The 23813-nt window shown below is 43.1% G+C and overlaps 1 protein-coding gene across 1 annotated transcript in view; it reads left to right on the forward strand.

The window, feature by feature from the left end:
- LOC127573621 (nuclear protein AMMECR1-like) overlaps nucleotides 1-23813 on the forward strand; it is a 156056-nt gene that overhangs the window by 12367 nt on the left and 119876 nt on the right. The window contains exon 2 of the mRNA XM_052022006.1: nucleotides 8417-8737. The gene's annotated coding sequence lies outside the window, so the exon portion shown is untranslated. The remainder of the gene's footprint in view (nucleotides 1-8416; nucleotides 8738-23813) is intronic.

The following is a 23813-nucleotide window of genomic DNA, read 5'->3' on the forward strand; positions in this document are numbered from 1 at the left end:
GGTTCATGTGGCAGAGAGAGATGACCGATGAACATGGTTAAATAATTCCTACTGCAGCAGCGATTACGCTTGGAAAAAAAAAGTCTTCCTTGAAGGTAGATTTGGTAATGCTTTGAGACGCCCTGTCAGGGGAGGGAAAAGGAAAAAGAAAATGAACAGGCAGATAGAGCAGAGGACCCCGAAGGCAGTTCCCATCAAGTAACAGGTTTTCTGCTTTTGGAGACTGTTGAGGGAGATGACCTGCTGGGGCCTAGCAGCAGCAGCCAGGTCTGTGGCACTGGGACCGGTCCTGCTGCTCAGAAGGGAAGGGAGGAGAAGAGGAAGGCGGTAGTGATAGGGGACTTGATAGTCAGGGAAACAGATAGGAGGTTCTGTGGCAGTGAGCATGAATCCCGGATGGTTTGTTGCCTCCTAGGTGCCAAGGTCCGGGATGTCACTGATCAGGTCCACAGGATTCTAGAGCGGGAGGGAGAACAGCCAGAAGTCATAGTTCATGTTAGTACCAACGACATAGGTGGGAAGAGGGATGAGGTCCTGAAAAGTGAGTTTAGCGAGCTAGGCAGAAGGCTGAAGGACAGGGCCTCGAGGGTAGCGATCTTGGGATTGCTGCCAGTACCACGTGATAGTGAAGGTAGGAATAGGAGGAGATGGCGTGGCTGAGATGTTGGTGCAGGAGGGAGGGTTTTAGATTTTTGGATCATTGGGATCTCTTCTGGGGAAGGTGGGACCTGTACAGAGAGGACGGGTTACACTCGAACTTGAGGGGGGCTAATATCCTTGCAGCCAGGTTTGCTACGGTGGTTCAGGAGGGTTTAAACTAGATTGCGAAGGGGAAGGGAACCGGAGGAGAAGGTCAGAGGAAGAAGGGGATGGGGAAAAGTCAGATCTGACAGGTAGAGAGACTTTGAGGAAGGAGAAGCAGAGTACAGGTTACAAAAGTAGTAAGGTGGATGGGCTAAAGTGCACTTACTTGAATGCGAGAAGCATCAGGAATAAGGGAGATGAACTGAGAGCTTGGATAAGTACATGAGACTATGATGTTGTGGCTATTACAGAGACATGGGTGACATTGGGGCAGGAAAGGATATTGAATATTCCTGGTTTTCAGTGTTTTAAAAGGGATAGGGTGGGGGGGGAGAAGAGGAGGAGGGGTGGCAATACTGGTCAGGGACACGGTTAAAGCTGCAGAAAGGGTAGATAATGTAGAAGGATCCTCTCTAGAGTCAATATGGGTGCAAGTTAGGAATAAGAAACGGGCAGTTACCATCCTGGGAGTATTCTATAGGCCCCCCGGTAGCAGTAGGGATACTGAGGAGTAAATTGGGAGACAGTTTTTGGAGGGATGTGAAAATAACAGGGTTATTATAATGGGAAACTTCAACTATCCAAATATTGATTGGCACCTGCTTAGTGCCAAAGGTTTAGACGGGGCGCAGTTTGTTAAGTGTGTCCAGGACTGATTCCTGACGCAGTATGTTGACAGGCTGACTAGAGGGAATGCCATATTAGATCTAGTTTTAGGTAATGAACCGGGTCAGGTGACAGATCTATCGTTGGGTGAGCATTTGGGGGACAGTGACCATTGCTCCATAACCTTTAAAATTGTCGTGGACAGGGATAGGAGCAAAGAGGACAGGAAGATATTTAATTGGGGAAAGGCAAATTATGAGGCTATAAGGCGAGAACTTGGCAGTGTAAATTGGGGTGACATTTTTGAAGGGAAATGTACTATGGAGATGTGGTCGATGTTCAGGGATCTTTTGCAGGATGTTAGGGATAAATTTGTCCTGGTGAGGCAGAGAAGGAATGGTAGGGTGAAGGAACCGTGGGTGATGAGAGAGGTGGAACAACTAGTTAGGAAGAAGAGGGCAGCATACATAAGGTGTAAGCAGCAAGGATCGGACAGGGCTCGTGCGGAATATAGAGTAGCAAGGAAGGAACTTAAGAAAGGGCTGAGAAGAGCGAGAAGGGGAAATGAAAAGGCTTTGGCGAGTAGGGTTAATGAAAATCCCAAGGCTTTTTTCTCATATGTAAACAGCAGAAGGATGGCTAGGGTAAAGGTAGGTCCGATTAAAGACAAAGGTGGGAGGATGTGCCTGGAAACTGTGGAAGTGGGTGAGGTTCTCAATGAGTACTTCTCTTCATTGTCTTGATGATGCTGAGATCAGTGTAGGTGAGGATAATGTAGATATTAAGATAGAGGATGTGTTGGAGTTGTTAGAAAATATTAGGACAGATAAGTCCCCGGGGCCTGACGGAATATTCCCCAGGCTGCTTCGTGAGGTGAGGGAGGAGATTGCTGAACCGTTGGTTAGGATCTTTGAGTCCTCGTTGTCAACGGGGATGGTACCAGAGGATTGGAGGGTGGTGAATGTTGTCCCCTTATTCAAAAAAGGTAGTAGGGATAGTCCAGCGAATGACAGACTGGTGAGCCTTAAGTCTGTGGTGGGTAAGCTGTTGGAAAGGATTCTAAGAGATAGGATCTATGAGCATTTGGAGAAACATGGACTGATTAGGGACAGCCAGCATGGCTTTGTGAAGGAAGATCTTGCCTCACAAGCCTAATTGGGTTCTTTGAGGAGGTGACCAGGAAGATTGATGAGGGTAGTGCAGTGGATGTGGTCTACATGGATTTTAGTAAGGCGTTTGACAAGGTTCCTCATGGTAGGCTCCTTCAGAAGGTCAGAGGCCAAGGGATCCGGGGAAGCTTGGCTGTGTGGATTCAAAATTGGCTTTCCTGTAGAAAGCAGAGGGTTGTGGTGGAGGGAGTGCATTCAGATTGGAGGGCTGTGACTAGTGGTGTCCCACAGGGATCGGTTCTGGGACCTCTACTTTTTGTGATATTTATTAACGAGTTAGATGAGGGGGTGGAAGGGTGGGTTAGCAAGTTTGCAGATGACACAAGGTTTGGTGGTGTTGTGGATAGTGTGGAGGGCTGGCGAAGCTTGCAGAGGGATATTGATAGGATGCAGAGCTGGGTTGACAAGTGGCAGATGGAGTTCAATCCAGAGAAGTGTGAGGCGGTACACTTTGGAAGGACAAACTCCAAAGCAGAGTACGAGGTAAATGGCAGGATTCTGGGCAGTGTAGAGGAGCAGAGAGATCTGGGGGTTCATATCCACAGATCACTGAAAGTTGCCTCGCAGGTGGATAGGGTAGTTAAGAAAGCTTATGGGATGTTAGCTTTCATAAGTCGGGGGATCGAGTTTAGGAGCCACGAAGTGATGATGCAGCTTTACAAAACTCTGGTTAGGCCACACTTGGAGTACTGTGTCCAGTTCTGGTAGCTTCATTATAGGAAGGATGTGGAGGCGTTGGAAAGGGTGCAGAGGAGATTTACCAGGATGCTGCCTGGATTAGAGAGTATGGATTATGAGGAGAGACTAAAGGAGCTAGGGCTGTTCTCATTGGAGAGACATGATAGAGGTATACAAGATATTGAGAGGAATAGATAGAGTGGGCAGCCAGCGCCTCTTTCCCAGGCTGCCAATGCTCAAAACAAGAGGGCATGGCTTTAAGGTATTAGGTGGGAAGTTCAAGGGTGATGTCAGAGGGAGGTTTTTCCACCCAGAGAATGGTTGGTGCATGGAATGCGCTGCCTGGGGTGGTGGTGGAGGCTGATACATTGGACAAGTTCAAGAGATTGTTAGATAAGCATATGGAGGAATTTAAGTTAGAGGGATATGTGGGAGGAAGGGGTGAGATAGTCTTAGGTGTGGTTTGAAGGGCGGCACAACATGGTGAGCTGAAGGGCCTGTATTGTGCCGTATCGTTCTATGGTCTATGGTTCTATGGAAGTCGTGAAATGTGATTCTTCGCCTTTTAAACAGGATGCGCCCAAGATTCTGATTAAGAAAGAAAACTGTCAATGAAGAATAAACCATTGTTTTGCACGGGTTAATCACTGTCTTAATGAAGTCCAAAGTTTCCTTAGGAGTACAAGAAAGCATCTATTACATTGTGATAGATTTGCTTTGAAATTACTCCTTATCACGTCAACAATAAAAAAATGCTTTATTAGTGGGGGCGTGTAGGACGGCTGCATTACTTGTAGAAACTGCCAGTTCATGAACAATGCCAATAATCATTACTGGTCGATTCACTCGCTGTTCCTAATGTGCCCGCACTCATTGATTTCCGGCTCTGATTGATCAGCGCTGAGGAAAATCACTCGTCCAAGCCAACCGAGTATGAGCAGAGGAGGAACTAGTACCGTATGGAACAAAAATAAACGCACTAAAATTTCTAGATCTGTTATTTTTGCCTGAAATTTAACAACATATTTCTGACAGAAAAGAGTCAAAAGAAATCAATAAAGTGAAATTAAGATTGACCAACGATAAAAATGGTACCGATGCAATTAATGGTATTGACTGCTTACAGTCATCGTGTAAATACAATTCCACATTACACACAATGTCCGAACACTGTAATTACATTCTCCTTGCCATTAAAGTATCAATATAACCGAATATGAAAGTATTGGGTTTAGATTTAAGTTTAAAACTAAATCATCTAACTCCTTGCGTGCGGACACAGTCTGGCTGATTTTTAAAAAAATATAATATTGGTTATAAAGGTAGAGTAATTAAAATAATGAGAAAATGCCAGAGTTTGAAGCTGTTGTCAACCTCCAGTAACCACATCCCCTTTTTAAGGTGTGGTTTTCGACTACAATTTGGCCATTACGAACGTACAATAGTTGATAATCAAATGGTATATATTACAGACTGAACATGAATTCTGCTTTCATTTAAATACAGAATTTAAAGTTGTGCACTTTAAACATGGACATGTTTATATCAATCTGCACATCTCCTTCTCAAGCCTCCTTTTGAGCTTGGTTTCTCAGGAACAAAATTGAGCGTAACATTGGTATTGACTTGAGTCTGATGCTTGAATAAGCGCTGTTTGTCTAGTCCCAAAGAAGTGAAAAATTATACCAGCTTTCTGCAGAAAAATCAATAAACGGAAAAGAATCTCAGAACATCTACAACTCAAGGAATTCTATAGCTTTGTAGCATAATCTAACATGAATTAATATTTGGATTTTTTCCGAACGTTTTGCAGTAAAATATACACGTGTTTAAATAGATTTCCATTATATTGACATTTAACCCATTCAGAATAAGACCGATTGCAAACTACTATATCTAAACAGATTAGCGACATTGAAAAACACTATGATGCTGGAGGAATTCTGCAGGCCAGGCAGCATCCGTGGAGAAAAGCAGGCGGTCAACGTTTCGGGTCAGGACCCTTCTTCAGGACTGAAGATAGGAAAAGGGGAAGCCCAATATATAGGAGGGAAAAGCAGAGCAGTGATCGGTGGACAAAAGAGGGGAGGCGGGGTGATAGGTAGATGCAGGTAAGAGATAGTGATAGGCAGGTGCGGGGGAGGAGGGGAGAGCAGATCCACCGGGGGATGGGTCAAAGGTAGGGAGAGAGAAAAAGATTAGCGACATTATTTGAGTACAAATGATATTGCAGCGTTTGAAATACAAAAAAGAAAAACACATATTCCCATATATTTACTCTATGTACTGGCAATGCTACTAGATGCTGCTGCTCTGATGTGCAACATTCTTTAATGTTGTCTTGGTGTGAATAAGTTGAGGGAGACAAAGAACAGCTGAACCGCCGGAAAAAGTACCCCACTGACATAAAGTCAAATGAAAAAACTCAAAAGTTCTGTTACCAATAGTGTAAATTCCAAGAATTACCAGTGTTAGAAACTAACTTAAAATGATGGCTTAGCTGAGGTGTGCAGTCCTTTTGATAAATTGTTGAGTTTTGCCCAATATATATTGCTTTCAATTAAAGTCCAAAACATGGATTTAATCATTTTGTTGGGGGAAAAGGTTACAGTCTTTAAACTTCTTTATGATCATTTACATTTTTACAAATTAATAGTTAGGATCTTTAAAGATATCAACCTAATATTCACCCCCAAATGATTGCATTTAACACAAGCCTTTTGTTGACATGTAGTTAAAAAAAAATTCAAGTAAAATTAATCTAAATGTACACATTTTAAAGGTGCACTGATCAGGTCATAAACAAGTTATAATTCCATAAAATATGGTATCACTAATGACCAAGTAATACTTGCAAATTCAATCAGATCTGTATGGGAGGTGCTTCCAAAATGTCCTCACCATTCTGTCACTCCTCAGCCATCTAACAGTCAAAATGCACGACCTGTGATATTGCAGTAGGAGAAATAATTGCATGGTTTTTGTGGTGATAATGTTCTTCTTCATACTGTGAGTGCATAGCATCAAATTCCATGGCATTACCTTTGTGCAAAATGGGGTCAAAAACAGCTCAAAAACAGCCATCTTTTACAAAAACAGTTCTGTGGTCCATCAGCAGCAATTGGATGATAAGCTACAATTCATCAAGACCTGACATATTCCTCACTCTACCTTTATCATCATGCCTTAGGACCAACTATGGTTCAGTGAGGAATGTAGAAGAGGATATTAGTACCAAGCATATCCCAAAACAATGCACATGTAACAATAAAAGTGGCTAAGATGCTACAACCAACTGATTAGGTTAATGTTCTGCAGTGTTCCCACATCCATATGAGAATGGCAGTGGACAATAAAACAGCCAATGAGAAAAACAGGATTCAAGAGCATCCACACCTTAATGCGAGTAAAGCCCAACATATGAGCTTGCAACCAGATTACTATTTGCCAACATAGTGAAGAAAGGTGTCATTGACAATGCTATCATGTGACACTTATTTACCATTAACTTGCTCACTGATCCTCAACATAGATTTTTCATTGATTCAATATCTGATCACAGCTTTTGCCTAAATAAGGACAAAAGAGCTGAATTCTTGAGTGATGTGTGAGTAATTGCCAACAATATCAAGGCAGCACTTGACTGAGTGTGATATCATGGAGATCAGGAACATTTACTGTTGATTGCATAGTGTTCTGTTCCATTCACAACTCTTTGTGGCTAGACCTGGACAATATTCAAGCTTGGTGTGATGTGCCAAGTAACATTAATGCTACTTAGTTACCAGGCAATCACCATCCTCAAGGTTCTATTACACTTTTCAAATCTCCCACACCCCACATATCTGGACAGGTCATATAAACAAAATGACCACAGGAGCACAACCCACTAATCTGTGGCAAATGAGTCATCCTCTGACTCCCAAGTCAGGAGTTTGATGAAATACTCTCCAAAATGCAGATGAATGCAGCTCCACAGCATTCTAGACACTTGACACCTTCCAGGTCAAAGCAACCCATCTAATTTCATTGACTACCTTAAACATACACACTTCCACCAACAAACACACTGTGCCTGGCATGTGTAGTATCTGCAAGAAGAAGTTCAGCAATTTACTGAAGCTTTTTCAACCGCTCTTCCAAAACCCATAATCTCTACGATCTAGAAGGACAAGAGCACTTGGTGCTTAGGAACACCATTTTCAAGTTTCCTTCCAAGTCACGCCATCCTGATTTGGAAATGTATACCATACCTTCAACATCATTGGACCAAAATCCTTGAAGAACTCCCTACCTGTCAGCATTATAGGAGTGCCTTCACCACATGAATGTAGATGTGCAAGAGGGCATTTCATCATCACCTTCTCAAGGACAATTAGGGAGGAGCTGGGCCTTGCCAGCGACATTACATTCAATAGTATACATATAGATATAATGCTGGTGACTGAGCTAGTTCTATAGTTGTCGCAGAATCCCTTGCTAAAGATGAAAGTCACAAGTTAAGGCAGCAGAATCGATCCTTCTCATTAATGTTATACGTTACCTCGGACAATATATGTCATTTTTCTGCTAGGCCGTATGTCATCTCAAAAGTATAGGCATCTTTGTTATAGATGAAGGATTATCAATGGATCACTCTTATCGTGACTTTTATTCAGTTCTCTGCTTGATTTGCTGTTTCATTTTGCGGTGTAGCTATATATTCATTGATCTCTGGATCACCTCAGATTTGTCCAGAAAATGTTTGCAACGGAGATATTGGGGATTTGATTGCATGGCCTTTAGCTATTTAAAGGGACCCTCCTTGTGAATAAAGCTGGTTGCACTTGTTTTAACGAAAAAAAAGGTAGTTTGTAGCAAGGATTATAGTTAATCATCCCAGACAGCACAGCTGGAGAACAAACCAGAGGTTTGGTGCGATGGTCAAAATACTTTGCTGACATTTTTTAAAATCACTCATTAATAAAGTAATCATTTACAGTTATTAATATGTGGAAAAATAATAAATATGTCTTCAAATAGCTCTCGAGATACACTGAATGAACCACTTAATAGGTTTATTAATAAAGCAAGCCACTTTAAGGATGCTGGCATATCATTTATATTTAGGTAATTGCATGTTTTTACACCAACATTTTCCCCTGTTTCTTTAATGATAGGTATCGCCTCGCCGTAAGTCTGAAGGACCCTATCGCTTCGTTGCACGATGTATATATTAAAGACCTTCTCGGATTTCTCTAGTCGTCACTAGCAAGCAATTTGGAGGGTGCGCTATTTTGGGAGCATTTTGGTGCTGCAGATGCGGACGCTAACGCAGCGAGAATGTTAAAAGATTGAGCTGCTGGTGACTCAGCTATCTCTACTTGGTCGCTGTGTTATAATCACGCCGGATTACTTTCCTCCTTTGGAACCGACCCTTCGTACTTTCAGTATCTGGATCCATCGGCTTTCTCTCCCGCTGTCACTGTTAGCCTAGCACGGTAAGTCACGGTCCATTCATCGCTGGGCGTTCATTTAAATCAAAAACTATAAATATGTCTGTATGTGTGCAGCTCGATCGCTTGGTTTTAGTTATGATTTACAGTTTTGCTTTGTTTTTAATCGACCTAGATTTGGTGTGATGGTGTGGGCAGATTATATCTACCGCTGACTCCATAAGACAATATTTCATCGCCAAATCATTCATCTCCAGTAGGGGCTAAGGCGCCCTCGTATCCATTAACATCCAGTGACAGGCTTGTCTCGTTGTCACTATCCGCTGCGCTTTCTCCCTCCGCTTGGTTTAATGGCTGAAAATCGGAGCCGCTTCATTTCTTGCTAATTTTTTTTTTGTTGTTTCCCATTTTGCTGAAAATATGGCCAGCGCTTAAACCAGTCGCCTTTCTGTCACTGAGGCATGGCTGCACACCGCGACGTTCACTGGGTTTTTTTGTTCCCCTAATTCATTCTTTTGACTTTTAAAGGGACTTGACATCTGTGAGAGCTGGCCAGTTCACACACACAAAAAAAAATCCTGTTGCATTGAAACGTGATGTAGACTGTAAAATCATCCATAATCATTTCCTCAGTTCTCCTTCATATAGAGAAGTTCCAATGGAATCAATCAAGATTGAGAACTGTTCCCAATTTTTTTTTCATCTATAACTCCAACGATTATCCTGGCAGAGGTTAGTTTAGACGAGGCGAATGGGGATTAACCAATCCCCTTTCTCATTTGGATTGTCTTGTGAGATCAATAACCACTACTATGCAGATAATTCAATTAATTATGTTTCTGTATATTCTCATCCTTCTACTAAAAATGGCATTCCATTAGGTATAACTCCACCTTTGGTAATGTGCACAAGTGACTCTTCTTCATTTGTAAACCTGCGGGATGAGTCTGGGTAGCCTTCTCAACAGTGGAAGACCTCATAGCATTCACCAAAAGCCACAAGTGTCACTTTCCAGCAGGGGGCACAAGTGAGTAAGCAACACCAAGAACCCTGACCATGCCGATTTGACCCAATTTAAACTTCTAATCATACTTTCCACTCCATCACCCAGACTGCCTAAGTTCACTGCTGTAGCACTTCTGGCCCCACCTCAGCTCATTTGCAATCAAATCTTTCCTGGATGACCTTCTACCTTGAACCTTCCTCAACTGGATTCCATTCAAAGCTCCACTGCCTATATTCTTATTCACCCAAGTCTCTGTCACCTATCACACCTGTGCTCACACTCTTATTCCACTAACACACTGATTTCAACATTATCATCAATATTTTCCAAAACACCTATGCCCTCACTCTTCACCATGGCGACTTCCTTCAACCCACAATCCACCAAGACCTTTGGTTTCCTGGAGTCATACAATGCGGAAAAAGGCCCTTCGAACCATGGTGTTTATCTGAGCTACTTCCATTTTCCTTCATTTGGCCCATATCCCTCTAAACCTTTTCTATCCATGTAGCTTATGGCTCTTAAACATTGTAATTGTACCCACCTCTACAGCTTCCTCTGGCAGCTTGTTCCATGTACCCACCACCCTCTGTGTGAACGAAGTTGCCCCTAAGGTCCCTAGGTCCCTTTTAATTCTTTCCCCCTCACCTTATATCTTTGCCATCTAGTTTTAGATTCCATACCCTGCCAGTTCAATTCTAATCTTTTTTTGTACTCCTGTTTTTAATTGCTCACCATATGAACCATGTTTTTAGTTGCCTGGGTCATAAGCATTGAAAATCCACCCCAAACCAATTCAGTAGTTCCCCTCTTTTACATTGATCCTTAAAGCATACCTGTTTGACCAAATATTTTCTCACCTAGCCTATCATTACCTTAAGTGTTTTCCTGTCAAATTTAATTTAATAACATTCCTGTAAAAAAGCTTTGGAACATCCTTACTTCATTGAAATCTTTATACAGATACATTTACTTTTGTAGATGCTATTTAAAAAAACTCAATCTTCAACTTGGCCCTTTTGTGTTTTTTTTATACAAAATTAAGGTTCAGCAATAGAAGTGTTTAATTTTCTGCTTCTCTAAAAGAACTGCATTCTGAAAGTTGTGCGGCCTGGTTCTGTATATTTCAATTCTTTTTAAGTTATTAAGATAAAACAGGTTTAAATTTTGTAATACTTCTGAAAGTTAATTTAGGCAGTGCTTTCTTGTTAATAATTTTAAGTTTTAAATGAATGATTATGTCAATACAAAATCAAAAGAGAAGGTGGTCTTTCCTTAAGTAAAAAAATCTTAGCATTTGATGCGATGCTAAATTTCATACAACAAAATTCACAATGGGATTGTTGGTTATACTAAAAATTTGATATATTTGTTCTGCCAATTAGTGAGAGCTTGGTTCAGTAGAAAGCACTTTGGCAAGTCCCAGTCCTAGACATTAACACATAATCTAGGCTAACGTCTTGTGGCAATCCAAAATAAATTGCTACTTTGTTGGGATTGCTATCTTTTGGACAAAATATAAAAGCCACATATTGCTTGCAAGATGCAAAATATCCCGTGATTTGAAGATCAGGAATGTGTCCTGATCAATATATTTCTCCAAGCAACAATATTGAAAATTACTGTTGCAGTTGATCACTTCTATATTTCCTGCATATTTCTGTACATATCAACAGGAGCTGATCTTAAATAAGTAATCTATTGACAGCTTTGGCATACTCTAAGATAAATGCAAATTATTTCTTTCATGATATTCATTGCCAACCACTGACATTCTTGACAGAAAGCTAATAATCTAAGTTAAAAATTGATGAAGATAAGTGGCTTTTTAGTCTATCCTTAAATTAGTCCTTGTCTTTGTGCTTAATATAAAGCTAATTTGTAAATTAATATCTTTCCAGTCCTAAGAACATACAAATATCTCTGACAAAGATGAGGAACTTCCAAATTACAGTTTAACATCTGTTGATGTTTGTATTGTTTCCAGCACAGAAAGCAAACATCAACATGGGTGACATACAAAAATCCTCAGCATCTGGACATAAGGGGGATTTAGTATTGGTTGCTAATATCATCTATTTTTCATATAGTGCTATGACCCTGTAATTATTTTGAAATGATTGAGAGTTTACTATTGAGAACAGTTTAATATACCTTCACAAGGTGAGAAAGAACAACCTTGTGTCCTAGACCCACTTTTCATAATAAAATCAGCGACTCCAGAGCATGTGAAATGGCAGCTGTATTTCATAGCTATTATTCCACATCAATGGAAATGGCAACAATGCTTCTGAATCTTTTACATATAACTGGATAGAGTTGTTGCCTTTACTCATACTTTCAGACATTTAATTTAAAAATCCTAAAATTTGTCAAGTTTAAAATAACTACAGACTACAAAGCAATATGTATTTGAGCACAATTATTGAAAAAATATATATAGTAAGGATATGATTGTGCTGGAATGGTGCAGAGGAGGTTCACCAGCATGTTGCCTGGATTGGAGCATTTCGGTTACAAGGAGAGATAGGAAAGGCTGGGTTTGTTTGGGAGCAGAAGAAGCTGAGGGGTGACCTATTAGATTATGAAGTGCATTGATAGGTTAGATAGAAAGAATCTTTTTCTCTTGGTGAGATGTCTAAAACAAAAGGGCATAGGTATAAGGTGAAAGGTAGGAGGTTTAGAGGGGATCTGAGAGAGGACTTTCTCATACATCGAGTAGTTGGGATCTGGAACACATTGCCTGAGAAGGTGGTGGAGACAGGCACTCTCACAACATTTATGAAGCATCTAGGCAAACACTTGAATCACCAAAGCAAGGTGGGCACCGTGGTTGGCATGGACTCATCAGGCCAAAGGGCCTGTATCCGTGCTTATTACTCTATGACTCTATGACATAGAAGGCTGCAGACCAAATGCTGGTAAATGAGACCAGTTTAGATATTGGGACCGGCATTAGGCCAAAGGCCCTGGTTCTGCGTTTTACGACTATAAGTGTTTATTTCACTAAAATTAATATTTTATACCTTCCCAATAGAACCATAAGACTAAACCATACCTGAAACACAAATCAAATTTTAAAATGTGTTGAGAAAATATCAGCATTAATTTTGCTTTCAGTGTTTTATTATTGTTTGAGAAAAAGATACAAAAAACACATCTGAATTAGTCGTAAGTCATTGGCCTACAGAACTAAGCATAGTGAAAATTGTTTTTGCTGGCTGAGATTAGTTACAATGTTTTCCAGCTTGAATTGAGTCACGTCTAAGGTGACCAGGCACCTCCAGTTTCAGGAAATTTAATTCACGTGGTTCTGAGACACATTGGGCACTGTCAGGACTAAAAGGGTTTACTGGTGTCATTGCCAGTGCAGTAACATGATCTAAAGGAGATCTCCATAAATGGGTCACAGCCTGACCCTGGGAATTTAACTCTGGTAGGACTCCTTTGACTTATTTATTTACCAGCTTTTCTCAGTTTTATCCCCATCACTCTTACTCTGTCTATTCTCATGCCAAGCTCATAACCCTTGGGCAACCAACTCTCAAACGCTAAGAAGGCCCAGATACAATGCTCAACAACATCCCCAACCCTCCAAATCTAGCATTCTGATGTGATGCCTCCAGGCTCTGAACCTCTAAAGGGACACCTCAGATATTGATCCTCCAAACTCAAACCCATGGACCCTGTGACCCTATGACAATTAGGATCAGAATCAGGTTTATTATCACTGACTTATATGACATGAAAATTGTTGTTTTGTGACAGCAGTACAGTGCAAAGACATAAAATTAATATAAATTACAAAATAAATAAATAGTGCCAAAGAAAGGAATAATGAGTTAGTGTTCATGGGTTTATGGACCATTCAGAAATCTGATGGCAGAGGGGAAGAAGCTGTTCCTAAATCACTGAGTGTGGGTCTTCAGGCTCCTGTACCTCCTCCCCAATGGGCGTAACAAGAAGAGGGCATGTCCCGGATGGTGAGAGTCCTTTGTGATGGATGCCACCTTCTTGAGACACCACCTCTTGAAGATGTCCTCGATGGCAGGGAGGGTTGTGCCCGTGATGGAGCTGGCTGAGCCTACAACCCTCTGCAGCCTCTTTTGATCCTGTGCGTTGGAGCCTCCATACAAGGCTGTGATGCAACCAGTCAGGATGCTCTCCGCTGTACATCTGTAGAAATTTGCAAGAGTCTTTGGTGACATACCAAATCCCCTCAAGCTCCTAACAAAGTAGAGCCACAGGCGTGCCTTCTTCGTGATTGCATCAGTGTGTTGGGCCCAGGATAGGTGCTCCTAGATGTTGATGCCCATGAACTTGAAGCTGCTCACCCTTTCCACCACTGACCCCTCAATGAGGCCTGGTGACTTCCTGACCCGCCAATGAGGTTCTCCTGACTTCCCCTTCCTGAAGTCCACAATCAGTTCCCTAGTCTTGCTGACGTTGAGTGCGAGGTTGTTGTTGTGACATCACTCAACCTGCTGAGCTATCTCACTCCTGTGTGCTTCCTCACCACCATCTGAGATTTTACCAACAACAGTGGGGTCATCTGAAAATTCATAGATGGCATTTGAGCTGTGCCAATCCTCCAATATGGGATCCTCAACAGACCCTGATCATCCAATAAGAACCCTAAGTTTCAATCCTACCCAGGCTCTGATCCTCCAGAGTGACATCTTCACCACCCCACTAGGCCACAGCTTGATCTCTAACTGCCAGGCTTCTCTCTCATCTTACACCCCACCTTCAACCCAGTTTGGACTGGACTTCATAGCTACATTCCTTGCCATGGTTCACAATGGTGCAGCTTATTGTAATACACTAATAGTAGCACCTGACACCTTATTGAATTTTTCAGCAGCAGGCCCACAACCAAAATGGTTGTTGGCATGCTTTGCAATGGCTGTTCTCCATGTCCCTGTTGGTGTTGACAATATTTTTGGCCATGGTGTCAGAATTTATTTCAGACCACACTACTTTGACCTTAATGTACCTAAGCTAGAATTTAAAACTGTTCAACGCATGAAATCCATTTCAATCCTACTCTCTAAAATTAATGCTGCCTTTTGGAATCCAAAGAATTAAGGTTTAAAATAAAGTTGAGGGCAAGGATCAGATCAGGCACAATCTCATTGAATGGTGGAACAACCTCTGGGACCCATTTAACCTCCTCCTGCTCCTATTTCCTATGTTCTTGTGTCCAAAATGTTCCAATATGTAAACAATAAACCTTGTAATAATGTGAAGTTGGCTGTAGTGACTTGTACCCGATCCACAATACCCTCTAGCCAAACGCAGCCCTCCTGAATACAAATTGGTTACATTTCTAATGTGTTTCCAATATTAAATATTAACATTAGCAGTGCAATCTTTTTATGAAATCATTTACATAAAGACATCTTGAGAAAATCCTCAAAGTTGTCTAACACTTGCATAAAATTACTTTTGATATGTTTGATCCTAGCAAATACATAATTTGACCAAATACATTTGTACACAATATATTGTTTACTGTTGTTCATATCTTCTTTCTTTTACTTTTACAATATTTTTATTAACTCCAGATAGAAAATACAAAGTACATAAAACAAAAGACAAAATGTTACAAAATACATTGTGTTGAATCACACTTGAAATCACAATACCTCATATTGATAAACAGAAATGATAACTAATTAATATTAGTAAATTGGAATCATTTTATTATTAAAAAAAATCTAAACCCACTACCAAGACCAAAGCTGTTTGGTTAAAAAAAAGACAAAAAAAAGCCCTAAAGACATAATAGTATTAGCCAGTATCTGTACTTTAAGCACCAAATCAATGGTTTTGCAAGTAGTTCAAAAAAGGTCCCCATAATATTTGGAAGTCCAAATTAGGTCCAGAAATTGAACGGATCTTCTCTAAATTTAGATATGACATAAGATAAGATCTTTATTAGTCACATGTACATCGAAACACACAGTGAAATACATCTTTTGCGTAGTGATTTTGGGAGGTAGCCTGCAAGTGTCGCCACGCTTCCGGCGCCAACATAGCATACCCATAACTTCCTAACCTGTAGGTCTTTGGAATGTGGGAAGAAACCCACACAGACACTGGGAGAACGTACAAACTGCTTACAGACAGTGGCCAGATTTGAACCCTGGTCTCTGGCGTTGTAAAGCATTATGCTAACCACTATGCTACCGTGCCATTCCCATAGCCATTGAACATGAGTGGGGGGAGTAACTTCCATCCATTTAAGCAATACAACCCTCCTAGCTATAAGAGAAATAAAGGCCAATATGTGTAAGTCAGAAGTCTCCAGAATTATATCTTTTTCTCCAACAATCCCAAATAATGCAATTAAAGGATTTGGCTTAAAATTTATTTTAAAAAGCACAGTAAAGGTTTGAAATACCTCTATCCAGTATTTTTTCAGACTCAGACATGACCAAAACATGTGAATTAAAGAAGCCTCTCCATTATTGCATTTGTCACAATAAGGAGATAAATCCAAATAAAAATGCGATAACTTGTCTTTGAACAGGTGAGCTCCATAGACCACTTTAAATTGAAGGACGGAGTGACGCGCATATAATGATGAAGTATTAAGTTCATATCTTAATTGCTTCCTTAATTCATATGGCTATAACAAATGTCAATGACAGAGGAAGTAATAAGAATGCTCACAAGCAACTAGTGCCTCTGGATGCTATTTCCAGTCTTGGCCCCTCCGATCCAATCAGGATCTATATTCCACCTGAGCAACAAGGATGCTGGGATTTCCTTCTTTAGGCAACAGCTGACCTGTTTTACCTTAAATATCAGGATGCCATACCAAAAAAGAGAGATCACTTTTCTTTTTAATGCCCCCACCAACCCCAACATCATGTCTAAAATCCATGAACCAGGAATGTAAGTTGTCGTTCTTGCCCATTTTTGTCATATTTCACTAATGGCATGATACCATGACGCCTTTGTTTCATTTCATTTATTTACAAAGCTCCTTGCTTAAGTAGGAATTACTGAATTTCTTTGTTTCTTTCCATCCAGCTGTTTCATCTACTTTCTAACTCATTTACTTAATCTCCACATTCCACATCCAAATTTGATTCTCTCCATCCAAAATTATTGTCAGGTTCCCAGCCCTCTGCAGAGTTACTTGAAACATTTCCAATGGCACTAGCTAAAGCTCGTCTCCAAGGACATTTCTTGCAGTCCTGCTAAGATGTAATTTGCCTGGTTTGTATCATATAAATTAATGTCGTAGTGGTTGAGCGTCTTTCAAAAAAAAAGAACCAGAGGATTAATTGGTTAGGAACATAGAAATTTATTCTGTAAATTGGGGAGGGCAATGCTTGAATGTTCCACAGAACATGATGATTTCAGAGCTGCTGGAAATGCGATGAAACAGTGATGAAAGTAAGCAGCCAAGGATGAATAATGAAGGAAGATTAAATATTCTGGAGTTCAAGTTATTTTATCTTTGAATTCAAGTTGGAGTTCAAGTTGGTTTAGGTTGAAAATAGGCTGAAATTTTGCAAAAATATTTTGCAGAAACATCCCATAAACTAGGATGTTTGGATAATGTTTGTGATTAATTAGATAGTACATAGAAGAAATAGTCTTAATGGATTAAATGGCACTAAGCAAACTGCTGGAAGATCCCAGAGGGTCAAGCAACATCTGTGGAGGCAATCAGATGGTTGATGTTTCAGGTCAAGACCCTGCATCAGGACTGAGAGTGTGGAGGGAAGATAGCCAGTGTGTAGAAGTGAGGGGAAGGGGTGAGACAGAGGCAGAAAGGTGATAGGAAGAACCAGAGGGGAAGATTGGAGGAGGGGAAGATTAGGTAGAAGGAACCAGGTGGGGGAGGGGAGGGGGAGAGTCCAGACAGAGTCTGGTAGGTGGTAGGTGGAACTAAATAAGAGGGGTGATGGGCAGTTGTAACCATGTGGGGGAACAGGGAGGGGATAGGAAAGGTGAACCAAGGGGGAGGAAACAAAGGTGGAAAGGTATGTGAGAAATGCGTAGATGGAACCAGGTGAGGAGGGTAATAAGTCTTGGTAACAAGGTGAGAGGGATGGAAAAGGTGAACAAAGAGAGAACCTGGGTGGACTGGAGGGAGTGGGAAAGGAACACCGGGGGTTGTGGCTTACCTGAAACTGGAAAAATCAATGTTCATACAATTAGATTGTGAGCTACTCAAGTGGACTATGAGGTGTTGTTCTAGTTTGCAGTTGGCCTCGCCGTGGCAGTGGAGAAGGCCAAGGACAGACAGATTGGCACGGAAACAGGAAGGGGAGTTGAAATGGCATGCAATCGGAAGCTCAAGATGGCAACTCTGACAGAACACGAGTGGTCTTCAAAACAGTACCCTAGACTACGCTTGGTCTCGCCCATGTAGAGGAGGCCACATTGTGAGAACTGAATGCAATAGACCACATTGGAGGAGGTGTGTGTGAAGGGTTTAAACAGCCTGTTTAGGTTCTATAGTAAATATTTGTTAATTTTCTAACGATTGAAAGGATATTTTAGGCATTTTGGAAAGGTTGTCAACTCTAGGATAATTATTATAGAATAAATATACTATATTTAATAAAGATTTGCAACACTGAATCCAAGAGGTAATGGGAGGAAGTTACAACAGGCTGCAGTGAGAGGGAGGGCAGAGTTGGGTGGAGTTTGGTCAGAAGATAAGAAGCCAACAGAAGAAAATAAGTAGGTTGGAGTTAGGGGAGATGGATCTTCCTGATGTTTCAGCTGTCAAAGCTAATTATTTCATTTTACTTACGTATGTTTTGCACTCATTTATAAAAATTAGCCAGGGGAGCAGGAGCTACAACAGGGACTGGAGCAAGGCAATGGTCTATGGTATCATGGATGTGGTCGTACAGAGAAATGGAGGGAGTTTGTGGTCGTGGGAAGACTGGGAGGTGAAGGGAACAAAGGAAAAAGAAAGGAGGTGGTTCAGAGCCTTAGCAGAGACAAGTCTGGACTAAGGAAGCAGCTGCAAGGGAAGATCATGAAATAGGCAGCCGGGGGTGGGGATGGTGAGATTCAAATCCAAAACAATAAGAATATGCATTTGTATAGCAGATTGACAAAGTAAAGCATTTCAAGGCGCCTACAGATATGTCATCAGACAAATATTGTGGGTGATATGCAAAGACGTACTGGGATCAGCCTGTAAAACTGATTTTTCTTTGCAGCTAGACAATTTTATTGTATCAAAGAAGACATTCAGAAGGATGGCTTGGTAAATGCAGTGGGGTTTAAGGGGAGGTGAAGATAGAGGAAGTGAGTGATGCCTGGATGACTGAAGTCAAACAATGTTGCACCAAAGGAAGCTGTGATAAGTGAGAGGCCAAATTTGAGGAATGTAGAGACCACGGAGGGCTAGATGACGCTGCAGAGACAGAACGATGATGTTATGGGTTTTTTTTAAGAAATGGGATTTTAAAACCATGTTAATAGACTGTAATAACTTAGCTTAATTGTTGAGCTCACCATTTACTCACTACACCCACACCCTATCACCGGTCTTTAATCTCTTTCCCAGCCCCTGAGTCTATTAATTATGGTTCCTCCCTCATCTCCATCATGCCTCCCCATCACCTCCACTGAATACTGTGGATCAACTGAGCTCTAGCCCACCCCAGCTCCCCTCCCAGCCCATGATTCATATCCCATGCTTCTCCCATATCACTGACCTTTCGACCCTCCTAACTCTCACGCCCCTGGCCCCATCTGACATAAGGCCAGTTTCACCCCATCTCCCCAGTGTCCTGACCAAACCCACCCCCAAACAGTTTGATGACCTTTATGCCCCCTTCCAGATACCCAAGCAATAAGGATATTCAGAAACACCACTTCAGCAACAATTTCCCATCCCCAATTTACAGTATCTTGTTCCCTTCCACAATATCCCAGTCTCCAGCTGGGCACTTTCATGCACAATCCACACCAGCACATCTGAAATTTCTCAGTGTCGGATGTGCAGATAACAACCTCCATTTGTGCAACACCCATTTCTGGCTTCCTGAAGCTCAAGAGGGCAACCTTTGACAGTCACAGAACTGTCTTAGCATGTGTGTTCTTAGTTGTACTGCTTGTTGCAGTTCTCATTATTTAAAGTGACATTATGCTGACATCAGAAAATCTACTGGGCAGCTTCAGACTGACTGTAGCCTATGCAAATACCTCCTGAAGTCCATAAAAATGGATTAAGATAACCGGAGTGTTTTCTTGAGCATTTAATTGCCAAGATCCTCATGCAATAACGGCCTTAGGAGCAGCACTCCGTTACTTAAGGTGTTGTTCTGTCCATGAGTGGCCTTCCAACAAGGGTTAGAGTGTTACAATGTCGAGCGAAGAGCAAGCTCACAGAGAACCCAAATGCAGCACACTGGTACGAGACTGGAGTCTGGATGCTTCCTCAGAACCAAACGCAGGCAGCAACCAGAAGGAATCTTGCCTCGAGGCTCTGAGGTGAGGTCCCAACACAAAAACTGAATATCCTAAGAGGAACAGTGAAACCAGGACTGCTCTAGAGTTGACAACTCTAAGCAGCCAGGAAACAAAGTATACCCAAAGGTTGACCAATACTCTGGCAACTAGTGCTAGTGAAACCAGGCTTCTTATGCTAGTCTCCTGATGGCGCTCAGGTGTGTTGTTATGCAATTAGTAGTGCATGGACTCCATGTGCTGCACAATGAGGCACCATCAATGGAGCCAAATCGACCACCCCCTCCCCACCCTCCAAGGGAGCCTCCAGGCGATCCACCGGGCTTATCTAGATGGTTCTGATCGGATTCCTGAATGAGGGAGGGTTCCAAAATGAAGGAGCAAGGAACCCAGGAACATTCCTCCGGACTGTATCCCTCCCAATCCACCAAGTACTGCAGGCCCCTACCCCGGCAGTGTACATCCAGTTAACGCCGGACGGTGTACGCTGGGTGGTCGTCAACAATCCGGGGGGAGAGGGGGGGTGGGGGTGCGGAGGCAGAGGGGGCTTGGCTGGAGGGCACAATGGACTGCTAGCCACTGGCTTCACCTGAGACACATGGAAAGTGGGATGTATCCTCAGAGTCGTAGGCAATTTGAGCTGGACCGTTGCGGGATTGACAATCTGCTCAATTTCAAAAGGTCCCAAGCAGCGAGGAGCTAGTTTCCTGGGCTCGTCCTTGAGGGGGATGTCCTTAGCCGAGAGCCAAACCTTCTGCCCAGGCTGGTACACTGGTGCAGGAACCCACTGACGATCTGCAGATCTCCGGTTGTGGTCAGCAGTATGGTGCAGGGCTGCGCGTGTCCTCCCAGACCTTGCGGCAACGGTGGAGATGGTCCTGAACTGAGGGCACGGCGATGTCCCCCTCATGGATGGAGAACAGAGGAGGTTGGTAACCGAGTGAGCATTTGAAGGGTGATCTTCCAGTGGCAGTGCAGACCAGAGAGTTGTGGGCGTACTCAACCCAAGCGAGGTGGGTGCTCCATGTCAACAGGTTGTTTGCCATTATGCAGCATAGTGCTGTTTACAAATCTTGATTTGCCCGTTCATCTGTGGATGGAACCCAGACGATAGGCTTATGGATGTTCCGAGGGCCTGACAAAAGGACCTCCATACTGTAGAGACAAACTGGGGACCCTGGTCAGAGACAATGTCTGCAGGGATTCCGTGGAGGCAGAAGATGTGTTGGACGACCAGGTCGCCTCTCTCCCGAGCTGTAGGGAGTTTGGGAAGGGCCACAAAATGCACTGCTTTGGAAAAGCAGTCCACTATGGTGAGGAGAGCAGTGTTCCTGTGAGAAGGGGGCAGTCCAGTGACAAAATCCAGAGCGATAGGGGACCACAGACAGCTAGGTATGGGTAAGGGATGGCGGTCCAGCCGGGAGGCTTTTCTACGGGTGCAGACAGTACAGGCAGAAACAAAGGAACGAGTATCAGCATCCATGGAGGGCTACCAGAAGTGTTTCTTCAGGAGGAAAAGCATCCTATCAATCCCCGGATGGCAGGCGAAACGACAATAATGTCCCCACTGCAGAACATGAGACCGCACGGACTCTGGTACAAAAAGTCGGTTGGGTGGTTTGTTGCCTGGGTCAGGTTGGGTCTGTTGGGCTTCCTTCACTACGGCCTCGATCTCCCAGGTGAGGACTGCCACCACACAGGACCAGGGAAGGATGGTCTTGGGGTTAGGATGGTCCTCCTAGTGTATTGCTGAGAGAGAGCATTGGGCTTTCCGTTCTTGGACCCAGGACGACATGTTAGCATAAACTGGAATCTGCCAAAGAAATATGCCCACCAGGCTTGACGGGAATTCAGGCGTTTTGCTGTTCATATATATTCCAAGTTCTTGTGGTCTGTCCAAACGATAAATGGATGTTCCGCTCCCTCTCGCCAGTGCCTCCACTCCTCTAATGCAAGCTTGACTGCCAGTAACTCTTGGTCCCCCACATCGTAATTACATTTGGCAGGGGACAACCAGCGAGAAAAAAGCACAGGGGTGCAATTTCTGATCCAAACCGGAGTGTTGAGAGAGGACCGCTCCCACCCCGGAGTCAGAGGCATTGACCTCCACAATGAATTGGCTGGAGGGGTCTGGTTGGACCTGGATGGGGGGAGGACGTGAAGCATTTCTTCAGGTCCGTGAACACTGAGTCAGCTTCGGGGTTCCACAGAAAAGGGGTCTTAGGTGAAGTGAGTTGAGTAAGGGGCGCCACCACCCGACTATAATCCCTAATGAAACGGCGATAGAAATTCGCAAACCCCAGAAACTGTTGGAGTTGCTTGCGTGTCATGGGTTGAGGCCATTCCGCCACCACCCGGATCTCCTCGGGATCCACCCTTACTCGTCCACTCTCAATGTAACCTAAGAAGCTGATGGAGGGGACATGGAATTCACATTTCACGGCCTTGACGAGGAGCTTGTTCTCCCAAAGCCTCTGGAGAACCTGGCGGACATGCTGTGTGTATTCCTGGAGAAGATCAGGATGTCATCCAGATAGACAAACATAAATCGATTTATGAAGTCCTGTAAGACATCATTGATCAGAGCTTGGAAGACGGCGGGAGCATTGGTGAGGCTGAATGGCATTACTAGGTATTCGAAGTGGCTGAAAAGGGTATTAAACGCTGTTTTCCACTCATCTCCATCCCTTATCCTGACCAGATGGTAAGTGCTTTGTAAATCAAGTTTAGGGAATATGGTGGCCCCATGAAGAAGTTCAAACACAGAATTGATGAGCGGCAGTGGGTACTTGTTCTTGATGGTTATGTTATTTAGGCCCTGGTAGTCAATACACAGACACAGTGAGCCGTCCTTCTTCCCCAGAAAGAAGAACCTTGCACCTACCAGGGAGGATGAGGGACGAATAATGCCTACCAAGAGATTCATTGATATACTCCTCCATTGCTTCCCTCTGGTCAGGACAAGTTATATAGTCAACTGGTAGGTAGCAGAACTCCAGGGAGAATGTCAATTGCGCAATCGTATAGCAGGTGTGCAGGCAGGGCAAGAGCCCTTTGTTTGCTAAATACTTGCCCCAGGTCATGATACTCCGCTGGGACCCCAGACAAGTCTGGTGTTTCAGCAACTGACGAACTAGCGGTAGCCTGTACTGGAGAAAGGGCTGACTGGAGACAAGTGGAATGACAGAATGGACTCCAACTGACTATCCTGCCCATGGCCCAATCGAGGTGGGGATTGTGGCGGCTCAACCAGGGGCCATTGGCGTCTGCAAGAAGTTTCAGGTGAAATTGGACCTGTTCCCGATGGTTTCCAGAGATCAGCAACGACAGCGGTGGTGTGCGGTGTGTGACTTGGGTCAACAGTCTGCCATCTAGTGCCCGAATTTCTAGAGGGGTACTCAGTGGCTCCCGAGGAATCCCAGCCCAGGAGGCTATGTCTTCATGCAGCAGATTTCCCTCGGCACCGGAGTCCACCAAGGCAGAAAGGGACAGGGACTGTTGGAGGTGTCTTATGGTAGCTGGGATCAGCACCTGGTTCTGGGAGACCATAGGGAAAGTTGCCTGGCTTACCAAGACCGCCCCTCTCCTACTGGTGAGCCCTCTTCTCTTGGCCAAAGGGTACAAATGGCAAGAAAATGGCCAGGCTGGCCACAATAGAAG

This window comes from Pristis pectinata, chromosome 8 (assembly GCF_009764475.1).
Source record: "Pristis pectinata isolate sPriPec2 chromosome 8, sPriPec2.1.pri, whole genome shotgun sequence".
In the NCBI taxonomy this organism is placed as follows: Eukaryota; Metazoa; Chordata; class Chondrichthyes; order Rhinopristiformes; family Pristidae; genus Pristis; species Pristis pectinata.